The sequence below is a fragment of the Macrobrachium nipponense genome, chromosome 9, assembly GCF_015104395.2.
Source record: "Macrobrachium nipponense isolate FS-2020 chromosome 9, ASM1510439v2, whole genome shotgun sequence".
In the NCBI taxonomy this organism is placed as follows: domain Eukaryota; kingdom Metazoa; phylum Arthropoda; class Malacostraca; order Decapoda; family Palaemonidae; genus Macrobrachium; species Macrobrachium nipponense.
The window spans coordinates 59,633,364-59,649,822 of NC_061110.1; the positions used below are offsets into that span (position 1 = coordinate 59,633,364).

Here is a 16,459-nt window from a genome sequence, read left to right on the forward strand (position 1 = left end):
CACTTAAGTGTTGCTATGGGGATTATTCCATGTAGTACCAATAAACAACATGCATTCCCAAAATCCTGATGCTAATCAAAACTGACGAAGGAATGAAGGTTCTTCTGAGGGAGAATCTGAAATCAAAGAATGCAACACAGAGTTAGGAAACATAATGCCAGAACTGAGGCAGCAAAATAATAGGTCAAATTCAATTCAGGTTCCCATAAAAGTCTCAGGCCAATTAACAAAGCATGCATTTGATAGTTCTATCTAAACATGAATACAATCCTACCAAACGTTGTCCAGACACAGCATCAAAACATTCCTGAGGCAACAATGCAACAATAGATTAACAGTTAATATTGACGCCCACCACCTCACATCTGTAAACCTTCTTAGCTTGACATTACAATATAAATTACTTATGAACATATCTTATTAACAAATCAAAGGCCAAGAATAGGAAATGCAAGAGACCAGCATAAGAGTTTTGTGGGGTAACAGCAGGAAGGGTACAGTACACAGCAAATGCTTAATTATATGTGATCCAGCTATACATAACACCATATTATCCATAGATGCAGTAGATAATAAGAAGAAAAAATAGTAAGGGTGAATTGAGTAGTAATTTGAAGAGAGATGAAATTTTTCAAATTAGTTTCACTGATTCTTATTGTGGATACAATGCATGAGTAGCTAATACGACCAGCAACACTGATGACAGTCTTGGAAGGTATGTGCTGCTACATTTCTTCAAATATGTCATTGTTTTCAGAGCTAAACGAATCAAGAGCTTTTTATGAAGGAGTATCTTTCAGTGCATGTTGGAAATGTGTTAACTGGTGGTTAAGAAGAGTGAGTAAGGTAATTTCCCTCACTCATATGCCATCACCGAGCACTTTTTGTCATTTGGTCTGACAAAAATGGTAGATGATATAAGGTTTTGGTTTGCATACATATGAAAATTTTATATTAAAGCATTTCCTCAATTAGGGTATTTGCATATGCATGGGTTGCGACTTGGCAATATATTCACATTTAATTCCAGCCCACCAAAATCTACATGAATGTATACATACATAAATAAAAATGAATACAGTAAAAAGCCTTTTGGTTTTCAATGCTGCAAAGGTGGAATGACTACAAATTTTTAAAGAAATTTGTATTTTTCTAATATACAAACCTGAAGGTCTCTACATATGGATATAATTGCTGCACAAGCTGGGAAAACAGCTGTTCAACTTTAAATAAAGTGGTTAACTATCAACGGTAGGGTGGGAGTCCCGCCCACCCCTATCCTTATGCTTCACTTTAACCTTTTGACTCAGATAGCAGAATGAGGGTTGGCTTGAGGTGGGACATTTATGTATAGATCTTAGGCTTGTATGTTCAGAAAAATACAAATTACAAAAAATATTTGTAGTTTGTTCATAAACAAACATAAACCTTTGGTCTTTACATATGGAAACTTACTTTTTGATGGAAGATTTCTCAGTAAATCTCTGAACTGACTGGTACCTCAATTTAACTGGGCCTCCTTCCTGGTCACGTAGAGCAGAGGAAGGAGTCCTGTGCCTCTGACCTGTTGAGCTTATGTGATGTTCAACTACCAGTCTTCTGGGCCTTGTCAATTAATGGGCATGTATAGCATCGTTTATTCAAAAAGGGTTTGGAAGAGGAGGCCAGTCACTCACTCACACTCTCTCTTTGTAACTGAACAACTTTGGCGAGACGCTATCTGTCTCTCTAGGGAAGCCAGGTGAGTTACACAACTTGACCAGCCACCGGAGGACCCAAGAAAAAAAAAAAAAAAGTGTCCATGGACCCATGGGCAACGTCCCAAAGGTAGAAGGATGTGAATGTAGTTTTTCATGAACACACTCTCACCCTTAGTACTTGTGGAACCAACAGGTTCTTCCAGAATGCAAGGGACAGACCAATGCCCCTAACCTTGTAAGCTCTTACTCAGAAAGCACTCCAAACTACCTCGTCAGAAGTAGAGTATGCTCTCTTGATTTTCTCAGTAAGCCCGAAGTTTGTTGGTCGAGCCAGCACTAATGAAGAGTCGTCGACACTCAGGATGGAGATGTCAAAACCTCTTTAGATAGCACCACAACACTCGAACTGGACACAGTAGTATATTGTCTTGATCACTACCAGCTAAGTCCTCTGGGAAGGGGATCGAAAAGAACTTGAATCTGGTGTCAGGAACCAACAAATTCTGAGTCTTCGTTATGAATTCTGGGACAAACTAGAGCATGACAGATACTTGTCCCTTCAAGTGTTTAACATTGAAGGAAAGTCCATGAAGTTCACCAACTCTCCTTGCCAATGCCAGGGTAAGCAAGAACACAGTCTTGAAGGTCAGATCCCTGTCTGACAACTCTCGTAAAGGCTAGGGTGCACAAGTCAAGCTCTGTAAGACGAGTCACATCCCACTCAGGGGGACTGAATTCCTGGAGATCTCCACAAGGGGGAGAGGTTGAAACCCTTCAAGCAAAGGATTAGTCCAAGGGCAGCTCTGTAGCCCCTGATAGCTGACATGGAGAGAAACTTCTCTCGGCGAAGAAAGCCAAGAAAGTCTGCAACCTGCTGAAGAGGAGATCCGACCAGAGAGATACCCCATCAACGACACCAATCACAGATGACCCCTTTCCTCTGGTACATAGCCGCTGAGGATTTACAAAGGTATCCAGACGTCTTGGTCGCTGTGACGAAAAAATACCTCTCGCTCGCAACAGACGCTGGATAGTCTTCAGGCATGAAGTGAGTGTTTCACACAGCCTGGTGATACCTCTCTATGAGCAGCTGGCACAGCAGCTTGTGCCAAGGGGGAATCTCTCTTGGTACCTAGGAAAGTACAGCTATCAGGTCCAGATACCACTTGGCAAGTGGTCACTTGGGAGTAACCAGGGTCATCTGAGATTTGGGGTAATCATGACCCTGCTGATCACCCAATGAATCAGACAAAATGGATGAAAAGCATAGGTCTTGGAGATTGTCCCATGGATGTTGGAAAGTCTTCTATTGCTGCCCATGGGTCTGGCACAACAGAACAGAACGCCAGGAGCTTTCTGTTGTGCAAGGTTACAAAGAGGTCTATTAGCTAGTAAGCCCCAAAATATTGAACAATCTTTCTGTAATATCTTGGGTGTAGCAACCACTCTGTCTCTATCACCTGACCCTGGCGACTGAGCTTGTCTGCCACTATGTTCTGGTTCCCTTGGATTTATTTCGCTGACAGCTCTACTGATCGTGCTACTCCCCACTCATGAACTTGCATCGCCAACATGTGGAGCTGAAGAGAAGCAAATCCACTGCTTGTTGACCTATGCCAATACTGTACAGTTGTACAGTAATACCCAGAGCTTAAAAAACGAGGTTAGGCTGTAGACCACCTCGCGTAAGGATTTTCCCGTAAGTTTGAACGGTCTCTAAAAATCCTCATAAATGCTTACTTCTAGAGTTTAAACACTAAATATGACCCTAATCATGCTCCATAAGTATTAAGGTAACATTTGAATAAAATTAAAGTTACTGTAATTTCATTTAAAAATTAGCTAAATACTTTACCCTTGAAAAAAAGAAGTAAATGGTTGGTAAAGTTTGCGCTATTGTGAATTCACACGACTCGAATAGCGTAAGATTGAGGTATTACTGTATTGTTGATAAAAACACCATGGAGTGGCCCCATCACAGGATCCTGAACCTCTTGTAGAGCCAAAAATGCCACCTTGAGATCCAGATGTGGATCTGTCTAAAGTCCTGGTTCCACACACCTGAAACCAGCAACTCTTCCAGGTGTGTGTTATCCCTCAGTCGATGTATCAACAAACAGAAGCATCTTGGGATTGGAACCACCAGGATAAGTCTTTCCTTGCTTCCTCTGAGAAAGGCATCTGGAAGAATGGGGACTCCCTTACGGAGACCAAAACTCCTTTATTCTCCACTGAACAGAACAAAGGTGAAGCTACTCACGAGGGGCCAGCTTCTCCAAGGATGACAGGTGACCCAGAATGACTTGGCACTGCTGAGGTGGTTCTTCCTATTGAGACAGGAATAACTGCATTGCCTCTCTGAACTTGCTGATATGCAAGTCTGAGGGGCAGTCTCTTGCTGAGGCCATATCTATCAGCATGGCTAGATACCAGATACTTTACCCTCGGCTTGGGTGTGAGATCATCCTTCTCAAAAATGACATTTTTATAATAAAATTAGATTTTACAGATAATTACCATGTAATTACCTATAGTTGAAAGCTTCTTACCACGGCTGTCAAAATATCCCAAATTTTGTGGTGGCGCCACCATCGCTAGTGTAGTAGGTGGACCAATGGGTACAAAACTGCAGGGAACCAATGCTCTTGGTCTGCAATGTCCATCTGCGGGAAGGAGGGAAGGGCTATAATGTAATTACTTGGTATGTGTAAAATCTAATTTTATTATAAAAATGATATTGTTAAACTACAATAAAGTTTTGTACATACTTACCTGGCAGATATATACGATTAATGGCCCACCCAGCCTCCCCTCAGGAGACAGGTGGAAGAGAAAAATCTGACAAGCAAACGGGAGTGGTTCGTACATCCGCCACCCAGCGGCGGGTAAGGTAGACCACCTGACCTACCTGTCGCGTGTGTCGCGAGATTTGAAATTCTGTCGGGAACGTCGGAGACTATAGCTAAGTATATATCTGCCAGGTAAGTATGTACAAAACTTTATTGTAGTTTAACAATATCATTTTTGTACATGAACTTCCCTGACAGATATATACTTAGCTGATTGGCACCCTTGGTGGAGGGTAAGAGACAGCTAAATAATACAGGTAAGACGGGAAACAACTAATGTTGTAGGATATAAAAACCTTGGTTCTCACCTTTTCAGGATGAAGACTTCATAGATACTGTCTCTGAGTCTGCATTGCCTGGAGAGCTACAGCTAGGACGTGACCTGATGCTGAAAGACTCTCGGATCTACCACTGGGATATGTGATCCCCTATTGTGGTAGAATCCAAGTCGGATCCTGTTAGAGGGACCTTGTCCGCTTACCTAACAGATCCTTACCACTACCTCTGCAAGGAGCCAAAACCCACCAGACCACCTAACCAAAATACAAAGGGTTAATATTACGACAAAAAGAGGTGCCTCCTCCAACCTCTTTCAGACAACCAAAAAACACCAATACAAAATATAGGGTAACATATAAAAAATTTACACAGGATAAGTTTCAGCTCCCTGCCCCAGCACCGAATCCACCGATACGAAAGGACCCAAGGCGAAGCATTTATCATATGTGATTTTTACATCACGTAGGTAGTGGTTTGCGAAAACCGATTGGCATCTCCAAAAAGTCGCCTCCATCAAGTTCCGCACAGACATATTTTTTCTGAATGCAAGCGAAGTTGCGATGGCTCTCACCTCGTGAGCTTTCACTTTCAGTAGTCTAAAATGTTCTTCCTTACAGGCAACATGTGCCTCTGTAATAAGGCTTCTCAGAAAAATGGAAAGAGCATTCTTCGACATGGGCCGAGTGGGGTCCTTTACGGAGCACCAAAGCACATCTTGATTAGCCTTAAGTTGTTCCTTCCTCTTAAGGAAATACTTCATAATTCTCATAGGGCAAAGAGTTCTTTCAGGCTCTTCCCCTACTAGAAAAGATAAACTACGAACTTCAAAGCTCCTGGGCCAAGGGCGTGATGGGTTTTCATTCTTTGCAAGGAAACTTGGAAGAAACGAACACACCATAGAATCTTCCTTAAACCCTACATTGCCCTCAATAGCTTGGAGCTCACTCACTCTCTTAGCTGTAGCTAGGGCCAAAAGGAAGATAGCCTTCTTCGTCAGATCCTTGAAAGAGGCTAAGCCAGGAGGTTCGAATCTAGATGATCCAAGGAATTGTAGAACTACGTCTAGATTCCAGTTCGGTACTACGTGAGGACGCTTAATGGTTTTATATGATCTAATAAGATCATGCAGGTCCTTATCATCGGATATATTTAAGCCTCTATGGCAAAATACCGCCGCCAACATACTGCGGTATCCCTTAATAGTTGACACAACCAGATGACATTCTTCTTTGAGGAAAATAAGGAAATCCGCAATTTGGGTCACAGAGGTACTGGAAGAGGAAATGTTCTTCCTCTTGCACCAACGTCTGAAGACACCCACTTGACTGGTATACACGCAAGGTGGAAGGTCTCCTCGCTCTTGCGATTGCTTTAGCAGCTGTTGCTGAAAAGCCTTTCGCTCTGACCAAACTTTGGACAGTCTGAAGCCAGTCAGACTGAGAGCGAGGAGATTTTTGTGGTACCTGTCGAAGTGGGGTTGTCTGAGTAGATCGCTCCTTAGCGGGAGCGATCTTGGAAGGTCCACCAACCATTCCAGTACCTCTATGAACCATTCTTGGGCCGGCCAAAAGGGAGCGATTAAGGTCATTCTCGTTGAATCGGACTCTACGAACTTCTTGATGGTTAGCCCCAGGATCTTGAAGGGGGGAAACGCGTAGACGTCGAGTCCGCTCCAGTCTAGAAGAAGAGCATCTATTGCTAATGCCTCTGGATCCGATATCGGAGAGCAGTAAGGATCCAGCCTCTTGTTTTTTGACATGGCAAAGAGGTCTATGTGTGGCCTGCCCCATAACTTCCACAGGCTCTGGCATACATCCAGATGAAGGGTCCACTCTGTGGGAAGGACCTGATCTTTCCTGCTGAGGAGATCTGCTCTTACATTCCTTTCTCCCTGCACGAACCTGGTGAGAAGCTTGATTCCTCTTTCTTCTGCCCACAGAAGAAGGTCTCTTGCTTTCTCGTACAGGGAGAAGGAATGCGTCCCCCCCTGTTTCCTGATATATGCCAGAGCTGTAGTGTTGTCCGCGTTGACCTGCACTATCGATCTTCTGACTTTGGGCTCGAAAGCCTTCAGAGCCAACCACACAGCCATCAACTCCTTTCTGTTGATGTGCCAGGCTACCTGGTCCCCCACCCAGGTACCTGACACTTCGCTGGTTCCCAGAGTTGCCCCCCACCCCGTGTCCGACGCGTCGGAGAACAACACCAGGTTGGGGGTCTGGGATTGAAGAGACAGTCCCTTCACAAAGAGGTTGGGATCTGTCCACCATAAGAGATGTTTCTTGACATCCTGGGATAACGACAGGGAGAACGTCAAATCCTGAGAACGACGACTCCAATTCCGATGAAGAAAGAATTGGAGTGGTCTCAGGTGCAACCTTCCTAGGGAAACGAATTGCTCCAACGAGGAGAGCGTCCCCAGCAGACTCATCCACTCCCTCACTGTGCATACTTCTTTCCCTAAGAAGGTTGTTACTCTCTCTAATCCTCGGGCTATCCTTTCCTGAGAGGGAAAAGCCCGAAAACTCAGAGAGTTCATCTGTATCCCGAGATACACACACTCTTGCACGGGAATTAGTGACGACTTCTTGAAATTGACGAGAAGTCCCAACGCCTTCGTCAATTCTAGAGTTACTTGTAAGTCCTTCAGACAACGATCTTCTGAATTGGCCCTTTTTAGCCAATCGTCGAGGTACATGGATATCCTCACCCCTTTCAAATGAAGCCATTGAGCCACATTCCTCAAAATCCCCGTGAACACTTGAGGGGCCGTCGAGAGGCCGAAACACAGAGCCCTGAACTGAAAAATTTTCCCCCCCATCATGAATCTGAGAAACTTCCTCGAGGAAGGATGGATCGGTACGTGGAAGTAAGCGTCCTGTAAATCCAAGGAAACCATCCAGTCCCCTGGACGAAGTGCTGCCAGCACTGATGAAGGCGTTTCCATCGTGAACTTCTTTTCTACGAAGAAGTTCAGGGCGCTTACGTCCAACACCGGTCTCCATCCCCCTGAGGACTTCGGAACTAGGAAAAGGCGGTTGTAGAAGCCCGATGAATGATGGTCTGTCACTAGTACGATAGCCCCCTTCTCCAGCATCTGATCTACTGCTAGATGGAGAGCTTGATTCATGATGGGGTCTCTGTACCTGGCCGTCAGTTCCCTTGGGATGGTCGTCAAGGGAGGTCTTACGACGAAAGGGATGAGGCAACCTCTCCTCAAAATAGAAAGGGTCCAAGGATCCGCCCCTTTTTGGGCCCAGACTTCTGCAAACTCTAAGAGTCTGGCGCCCACCGTTGTTTGAAGGACTTGCAAGTTATTTGGGGGCTTTAACAGACTTGGCGAAAGTCTTACCCCTTCTTGACTGTCTTACACCTTCTTGAATGTTCTACGACCTTGCTAGCACCTAAACTAAACTGCCTTTTAGCATGTGATCCCAAATTCATTCATTGCCCAAGTCGTCTTAGCAGAGTTAAGGGCAGTTCTCCTTGTCGAATCTACCAGCGCCGAAAAATCCGAATCAGCCGAAGACGGTAGACCCAATCCTAAGGACTCTCCTGTTTCGTACCAGAAACCAGCGCGTCCTGATAACTTCGAAGGAGGAAAAGCGAACATCGTTTTCCCCGCTTCTTCTTTGGAAGCCATCCAGGAACCAAAACTCCTCAGTGCCTTCTTCATTGAAAGAGTTGGCTTCATCCTCACACAAGAAGAACTCTTCGCTGTCTTCGCCATTGAAAAAAGTGAGTGAGGAGAAGGAGGAGCTGTAGGAGTAAGGGAATCCCCAAAAACTTGCAAAAGTAGCTCTGTAAGCTTCTTGTAAGAAGACACAGCAGCAGAAGTGTTCGGTTCCTCATCCGAACCTTCTAGGACGTCTTGTCGAGGCGAGCGCGGAAGATCCTTAGGTGACGATGGGATCCTAGTAGGAGTTGAGCGAGAGGTTGGAGAACGCCCTCTCTTAGAAGAGTTCACATCCACTGGAGAACGATGAGAAGATCTGGGTTGTCTACGATGAGACTCCCTCTTCGAGGTAGACGGAATCTCAGCCGAAGGAGAGGTAGGGCTCCTACTCCGAGAATCCTCGGAAATATCCACAGGGCGCTTACGAGGAGGCGAGCGCCTACTAGACTCTTTGCGCCTATCCTGAGGCGAGCGGCTGCCAGGAGAAGAGCGCCTATCGGGAGCAGAGCGCTTGCACGGCTCTCCATACCTGTCCAGTTGAGTACGATCAACGGAAGTTCGACTGGAAGGCGAAATGCGCCTACTAGGAGAAGGCTGCTTGCGAGACTCTTGACGTCTAACAAGAGGGTAACATTCAGGAGAAGGGCGCTTCAACGCTAACGAGCGCCTACCTGGAGAAGGGCGCTTCCGAGATTCCTGGTGCCTACCAAGAGACAAACGGTCAGGAGTAGTGCGCCTAGAAGCGGGAGAGCGCCTAGAAGCGGGAGAGCGCCTACACGGAGAAGGGCGCTTGAAAGACTCTTGTTGTCTGCCCCGAGGAGAATAATCAGGAGTATGACGCCTTAAAAGAGACGAGCGCCTACTAGGAGATCGATGTGCAGTAGGCTCTTGGCGCCTACCTTGCGGGGAGCGGCTAACAGCAGGCCGCCTATCATGCACACGACTCCTACCAGACTCTTGACGCCTGTCAGGAGAGAAGTCACGATCCGACACTCGAGGAGAGTGACATCTGGAAGAAGAACGCCTACTTGTATAAGGGCGCCTTCAAGGATCTTGAGGCTGCTGAGGAGAAGTCTCACGCGAGGGAGTTGAAGAAATAGCGTGATGAGCAGGTGCAGTGCGCTTACCGGAAGCGGGAATCCAATCTGGAGAAAAAACTTCTTTCTCCATAGAGCGTCCTACCGATGTTTGGCGCCTTGAAGTCGAAAGAGAGCCAGGAGGAGCGAGGGCGCTCACGTGAGCCCCTACCTTCATACGAAACCTCCCCATATGAAGGAGAACGCCTAAAAAGAGGAGAACGATCCTCTGAAGAGCGGCGCCTAGATCTCTTGATCGGAAGAGAAACGTCCTTCTTCCTACGTGATCTAACTGCTAGAGAGTCTGCTAGCGCCGTGATCTGAGCTTGAAGTCCCGCGAGTACTCTCGTAGGAGAATCTTGTTGTTCTTCCTCGAAGCAGGCGCGAGCGAGGAGCGCGAGAAGAAGAACGATCACAGGATTTCTTGGCTTTCTTCGCCTCCACTGACGATTCTTCCGGGAAAACCTCCGGACTAGAAGCCAAAGGACTGCAGGGAGCCTTCCAAGCCCTCTTCAATGGGCGCGACGCATCCGGGGAGTTCCAACCTCTCTTTGGAGAGGGAGAAGACGAAGAGGAGAAGCATTGGCGTAGGAGCTCCTTCTTGTAGCGATCCGAGGCAGCCTGGGAGCGTACTTCAGGATCTGCCGAGGGGATGCCTGACCGGTGGGGGTTCTCCCTAGCCCTCTTGCGGCTTTCGACTTTCCTACTCCACTGGAACTGGGAGTCTGGAAGAGGTCTAGGCCTAGAGGCACTAAGGAGCGGTCAGACGCACCCTCCACAACACTGGGGACACTGCACTGATCACTAACACTCTCCTTACCTTCCAACTGACGAATCTTCTGATCCATAGAAAGAATCGTGGCTCTCAGAGCTGCCGCCTCCGAAGGCGAATCTTCGGCTTTGGTGCGGGGAGCAGGGGCTGCAACTTGGGAAGAAGGTTCTAATTCTACGTTAGTATTAGGATCCACATCCAACTCACTCATTCTAGATCTACTAGAACTTCTAGAGGAAGCCTTACGCACTCTATCACGTTCCAACTTCCTAACATAAGAAGAGAGAGCCTTATATTCTTCTTCATTCAATCCCTTACATTCACTACAAGGGTTAGCAAAAGAACATTCATTCCCCCTGCATTTCATGCAAACCGTGTGAGGGTCTACCGAAGCTTTCGGCAACCTCACCTTACATCCTTCATTCATGCAAACCCTAAACAAAACCGAAGTTTTAACTACTGAATCTAGGTCAGACATCGTTAAAGAAAATCAAAATCAAAATCAAACCGGTCCACAATCAGCGTATGCCAAGCCAAACAAAGCGAATACGTCACCAAAAGAAGTCCAAATTAACTCCAGGCAAGCGAGAATCGAAAAACTATCGAGAGGAACCGACAACAGTTGTTATCGTTCCCGCGACAGAGAAAAATCTGACAAGCAAACGGGAGTGGTTCGTACATCCGCCACCCAGCGGCGGGTAAGGTAGACCACCTGACCTACCTGTCGCGTGTGCCGCGAGATTTGAAATTCTGTCGGGAACGTCGGAGACTATAGCTAAGTATATATCTGTCAGGGAAGTTCATGTACAAAATTGTCATTTTTACACATGTAACTTCTTACCAAGTAATTACCTGTAGCTGATTCCACGTTTATACAGGTGGGAATCATGAACATGTACAATATTAAGAGACATTAAAAGTTAAGTAATGACTCAACATAGAAATTCTACAAGTATTTTCAAAGTACTCATTGTACCTTACCTGGTAAGAAAGCGCTGCAGATGAATACTACCTCTGGTCGATGCTCCCTTAACTTCTGCAGTCATGGAAGATCTCCGGATGACTGTCGAAAGTTACCCTGGGCTTAGACTAGACAAAAACAATGACTTCACCTACGCTAAAAAAACCAACCAGTAATACCCTACCATTATGACTCTTGTGTACTTCAGGTATCTATCCACTAACCCCTGGCTTCCCAAAACTCAACACTGTGCCAATAACCAACAAAGGACACAACACGGAACAATTCTCAAAAACCATTTCAATATCTATTAGATAATGTACAGCAAACACTGACCTACATTTCCATAATGTAGAGAACATAATAGATTCTAAAGATGTATTATGTCTAAAGGCGAGAGAAGTTGCAACTACCTTCAGTTCATGCACCTGAGCATTAATGGATGGCAATACATCTTCCTGGAGCTGAGAGTGTGCTTCGACTATCAAACTCCTCAAGAAAAGGAAATGGAGTTCTTTGACATCAGGCGGGATGGAGATAGCACACAGAACTTCAAAGATTATTTGCAGGTTCTATCATTTTTCTCCGTTCTCTGTAAATAGTAGCGTAGAGCTCTTAACAGACGTAAAAGTCACTCTTCCTCCTCTGGTCCAATGATGTCCATCAGGTTCTTAACAGTAAAAGAATGTGGCCAGGGTTTGTTCACGTCCTCATTTTTGGCGAGGGATCCAAAGGAGAGAGAACAGACAGCATCTACTTGCCTGATATTTGCTGACCCTTTTGGCCGTAGTCAGAGCTACAAGGAAGAGGGTCTTTTTCGTGAGATTCTTAGGTGATACTGAGCAGAGGGGTTCAAAGGAGTCACCAGAAATCCACTACAGTACTACATCTAGATTCTATGAAACTGATTTAGTATTCTCTGATTTAGAAGTGTCCAGAGATCTAATAAGATTACCAAGGTTCTGGTTGAGAACAACATCTATACAATTATGCTTAAAAACAGAGTTCAAAATCAACCTGTACCCCTTAATGGTACTGGAGGATAACTTCCTGGAAGACTTCAAAAACAGCAAAAAATCTGCTATCTCAGTTTATAGTCTTATGTCTTTGACACCAACTTCTGAAGACTGCCCACTTAAATTGTTAGAGCCTGCTAGTAGAAGATCGACAACATCTAGCAATGGCTTCTGCAGCTTACTTTGAAAAGCATTTTGCTTTGACCAGTCGTCTGACTGTCGAAATCCTGTCAAGAGAAAGAGCGGATAATCCTTGATGGAACCTGAACAGGTGAGGCTGTTTGAGCAGAGACCGAGACTTTTTCTGAGGGAGAAGTCTTAGGTAGTCCACTAATAGACAAAGAAGGTCTGTAAACTATTCCTTCCTCGGACAAAATTGGGCTTCTAGGATCATGGAGGCATTCTGATGAGTTGAAAATTTGTTTATTACCTCCTGAATCATAGCAAATGGAGGGAAGGCACATAGGTCTAATCCTGTTCAGTCAAGAAGCATGGCATCTGTCACCCATGCTCGAGGGTCCAAGACTGGTGAACAGAAGATCGGAAGAATGGTTTTTGCTGTAGCAAATAGATCTACTGTCGGTTGTCCCGAAAGCCTCCTAAGTCCCGTGCAAACTTGGTTTTGTCTGCTTAGTTCGTCTGCAAGAATTTTAGTCTGCCTTGAACTAAGAGAGTGAAGATCATCACTTGATGTTTTCTTCCCATAGCAAAAGATCCCTCGCCGTCTGGTAAAGAATGAAAGAGTGAGTGCCCCCTTCTTTGCAGATGTAAGACAAGGCTGTTATGTTGTCTGCAAACATTACTACTATCTTCCTGGACACTTGGCAAGAAAAGCGTTGAAGTTCGAGAAATATAGCCAACAACTCATTCACGTTGATGTGTAAGGCTTTCTGGTCATTTGACCAAAACCCTGCCATCATTTTTTTATTCCAAGAGGGCTCCCCATCCAAGATCTGATGTATCTGAATAAAATTTAGGCTCTGGGTTCTGTGGTCAGAGTGACTTCCCTTCTTGTAGTGTCCACAGACAACCACCACTGAAGGTCTGTTTTTATCTCCTTGGAAACAGGTAAGATAAAAGAGTCCTGCTGCATCTTTCTGGACCATAAAACCTTCATGTAAAACTGAAGTGGGAGCATGTGTAACCTGAACAACCTGATGAAGTGCTCCACTGAAGCAAGGGTTCCCAGCAGGTGCATCCATTGAAGAGATGAGCAGGACTTCTGATCTAGGAACTCTTGGGCAAGAGAAAAGTCCAAAAAGTCAAGAGTCCAGAATCGTGCACAATGATGAAAATTCCCAACTCCTGAGTCAAAAGCATTCATTAGTAGTTTCTTCAAGTCTCCCATGCACTCTTCCTTTGAGGGAGGACGGAGAAGCCAGTTGCCGATGTAAAAACAGATGATCCCCATCAGGTGTACCTACTTTGCGGGAGGGGATAAGACTCTTGTGAGTATTAGGGGAGCTGACATCAGGCTGAAACAGAGAGCTCTGAATTGAATACGAAGCAAAGAAGTTTCCTTGACTCCAGATGGATTGGAATATAGAAGTACCAGTCTTCCACATCCAGAGTCACCATCCAATCCTTTGGATGTAAAAAGACTAAGACTGAGGCACTGGTCTCCAAATAAAACTTCGTCCTGATGACAAAAAGGTTCAGAGCACTGACATCCAGGATGAGCCTCCAGCCCCACGATGACTTGGGGACTATGAGGAGTCGGTTGTGAAACCCCTCTGTTCCGTGATCTAACACTTCTTCCACTGTTCTCTTGCGGATAAGTGCCTCCACTTCCTGTGAGAAGGCCAAATATCTCATAGATCCTTTTAAGTATGCTGTTAACACAATCGGAGGTCTGTTGTGGACTTATTCTGCAAGTCTAAAAGTATGTCTTTTACCAAAGTTTGCAGAAAAATATAAACCTTATCCGAAGGCGATGATAAAAAGAGCAGGTTTCTGTGTTGACGGGACACCCTTGGAAATAAACAGACACCACAACACTTTTTTTAAAAGGCCCATAGCAAAAAGAGAGGCAGCTTCATCAGAACTGTCCCTTACAGCTTTGTCTGTGCAAGACAAAACTCCCAGCTAATCTGAAGACAGATCTTCTGCTAATGAAGAACAACTCTCTATCTTAGTAGCCAATGCACCCACAGTAAAATTTAAGAAACTGAAAATTCCTAAAATTTTGAAGGTATTCCTTCAACAGGTGATCGATTTCCGGTGATGAAAAGAAAACCTTTGCAGCTGCAAATGCCGAACATCTGGCTGAGTCCACTACTCTTACCAGCCAGCCATTCTTCCACTTCTCCTAAGACCATTTTAGAAGAAGACAAAACCATCTGAGGGTGTTTGTCTACAGGAGCTTTCCACATAAGAACGGTAGAGGCAGGAGCCGCCGGAGTCGTGGGAATGAAAATGTCTGGATAATTCTCCAGAAAAAATTTCATCAGCAACGAATAAGAAGAATAAGCCACCTCTTGCTCAACTGCTACATCTTCCAAAGAAATTGGGGACGAGATACTCTCCTTGTTCGTAGAGGAAGGTTTACTTCTCAAAAAATTCAGTAACTCCCCTAACTGATGTTGAAGAGGTGCCAACGACTCATCCACATAAGATACTGTAGTAGAAAAAGGAGTAGACACTGGAACCTGAAAAGCCAAGAGAAAGCGCCAAGCGGACCAAGGAAGCTCATAGATGCAGAGTAGCAGACACAACAATGCCTTCACAAGATGGGCGCTCCAAAACAGACGCCCGTTTGGCCACTAATACTGGGCGAGAAGTATGCTTCTGACCAGAGAAAGACTCAGCAATCCTGAAGACTGCAAGATGGCTATGGATCGATTCCGACCTCCCTATATCTCTTAAGAGGGGGAGGAGGGCTGTCAACAGGTGTAGAATGCCTCTTCAGAGGCCCAGAGGCCAACAGTCTGCGACGATGACATCTTTTGTCTGGAGAAGAATTCAAAGATTTTGAAGACAGACAGTGAGCACTGAAAGAGACGCCTTTCCAGTGGCACTCTGTCGCTGTCTAAGAGGTCTAAGAGTCATCAACAGGTGCAACAGAGGGGAAACTGTCCAGGGGCAAGCCCCTCTGCCTTCCCTTGGACTTCCTGTACATCTTCTACCCGGTGCAGGGGAGTGGGACAGTAATCACAGCATTTTCACTTTGCACTGCACTTTTGAGAGGCATTCTCTCCACAAAAGACCTGAAAGAGGCACCTAATTCCATAATTGCCTTAGTAAGAAAATAAAATTTATTTTTAAATTTCACATCAAGACTAGTGATGGTGTCGGGCTTGGAATCATGGGAGCCTGAAATATGAGTCACTTGTAATGAAGTAGGAGGGCTAACAATGGGGGAAGTAATAGGAGGTTGAGCATGAGTAGGTAAATCCTCAACTACTGAGGTAGAATTCTCTACAGAAGCCCTACTTTTGGCTCTGAGAGTCGCCTTTCTCTTTCTATCTCTAGCTAGTTTATCCAAATGTGATTTTAATGCTTTCCATTTAGAATCATCCCAATCCATACACTCCAAACAAGTCAATTTCTTAAAGCAATCCTGCCCCCTACATTTAATGCATTTGGTGTGCAAATCATAAGAGAACTTGGTTAACCTAGTTCTATAACCTGAGCAATACCTAATGCTGGAAGAGCTAGTTACTGACATAATTGACTATCTAATTATGTAAAACCACAAAATAAGCAAGTATGTCACCAAAGAACACTGGAAATATCCAAACATTGATGAACGATGACCACCAAAATCACCAATGCTAATCGGTAGCCGGCAGAAAACAAATTGGTTCTCTCGCCAGTTTTGTACCCAGCGGTCCCGATACCGGGTGGGTCCTATCCACCTACACTGGCAATGCGGCTGCCACCACAAAATTTGGAATATTTTGACTGCCGTGGAAGGAAGCTTTCAGCTACAGGTAATTACTTGGTAAGTTGCATGTGTCAAATTGGTCGCTACACCCAAGTCCTGACAAATCTTGAGAAGTCAGTCTGTGTTCAGGAGCAACTATGACCAAGAGCTTGCTAGGACTAGCCAATCATCAAGATACCTCAGCCAACGCATTTTGTGTGAAATGGCCCAAGCTGAGACAAGGATGAAAACTTCAATGAACACC

At 45.1% G+C, this 16,459-nt stretch overlaps 1 protein-coding gene across 3 annotated transcripts in view; it reads right to left on the reverse strand.

Annotated features, from left to right (window-relative positions):
- The window catches only part of LOC135218469 (gastrula zinc finger protein XlCGF57.1-like), a 136,169-nt gene that overhangs the window by 5,746 nt on the left and 113,964 nt on the right, over positions 1-16,459 (reverse strand). For 2 of the 3 annotated variants that reach the window (XR_010315339.1, XR_010315338.1), the window contains exon 3: positions 2-116. The exons of the other annotated variant lie outside the window; for it this stretch is intronic. The gene's annotated coding sequence lies outside the window, so the exon portion shown is untranslated. The remainder of the gene's footprint in view (position 1; positions 117-16,459) is intronic. 3 annotated transcript variants of the gene reach the window in all.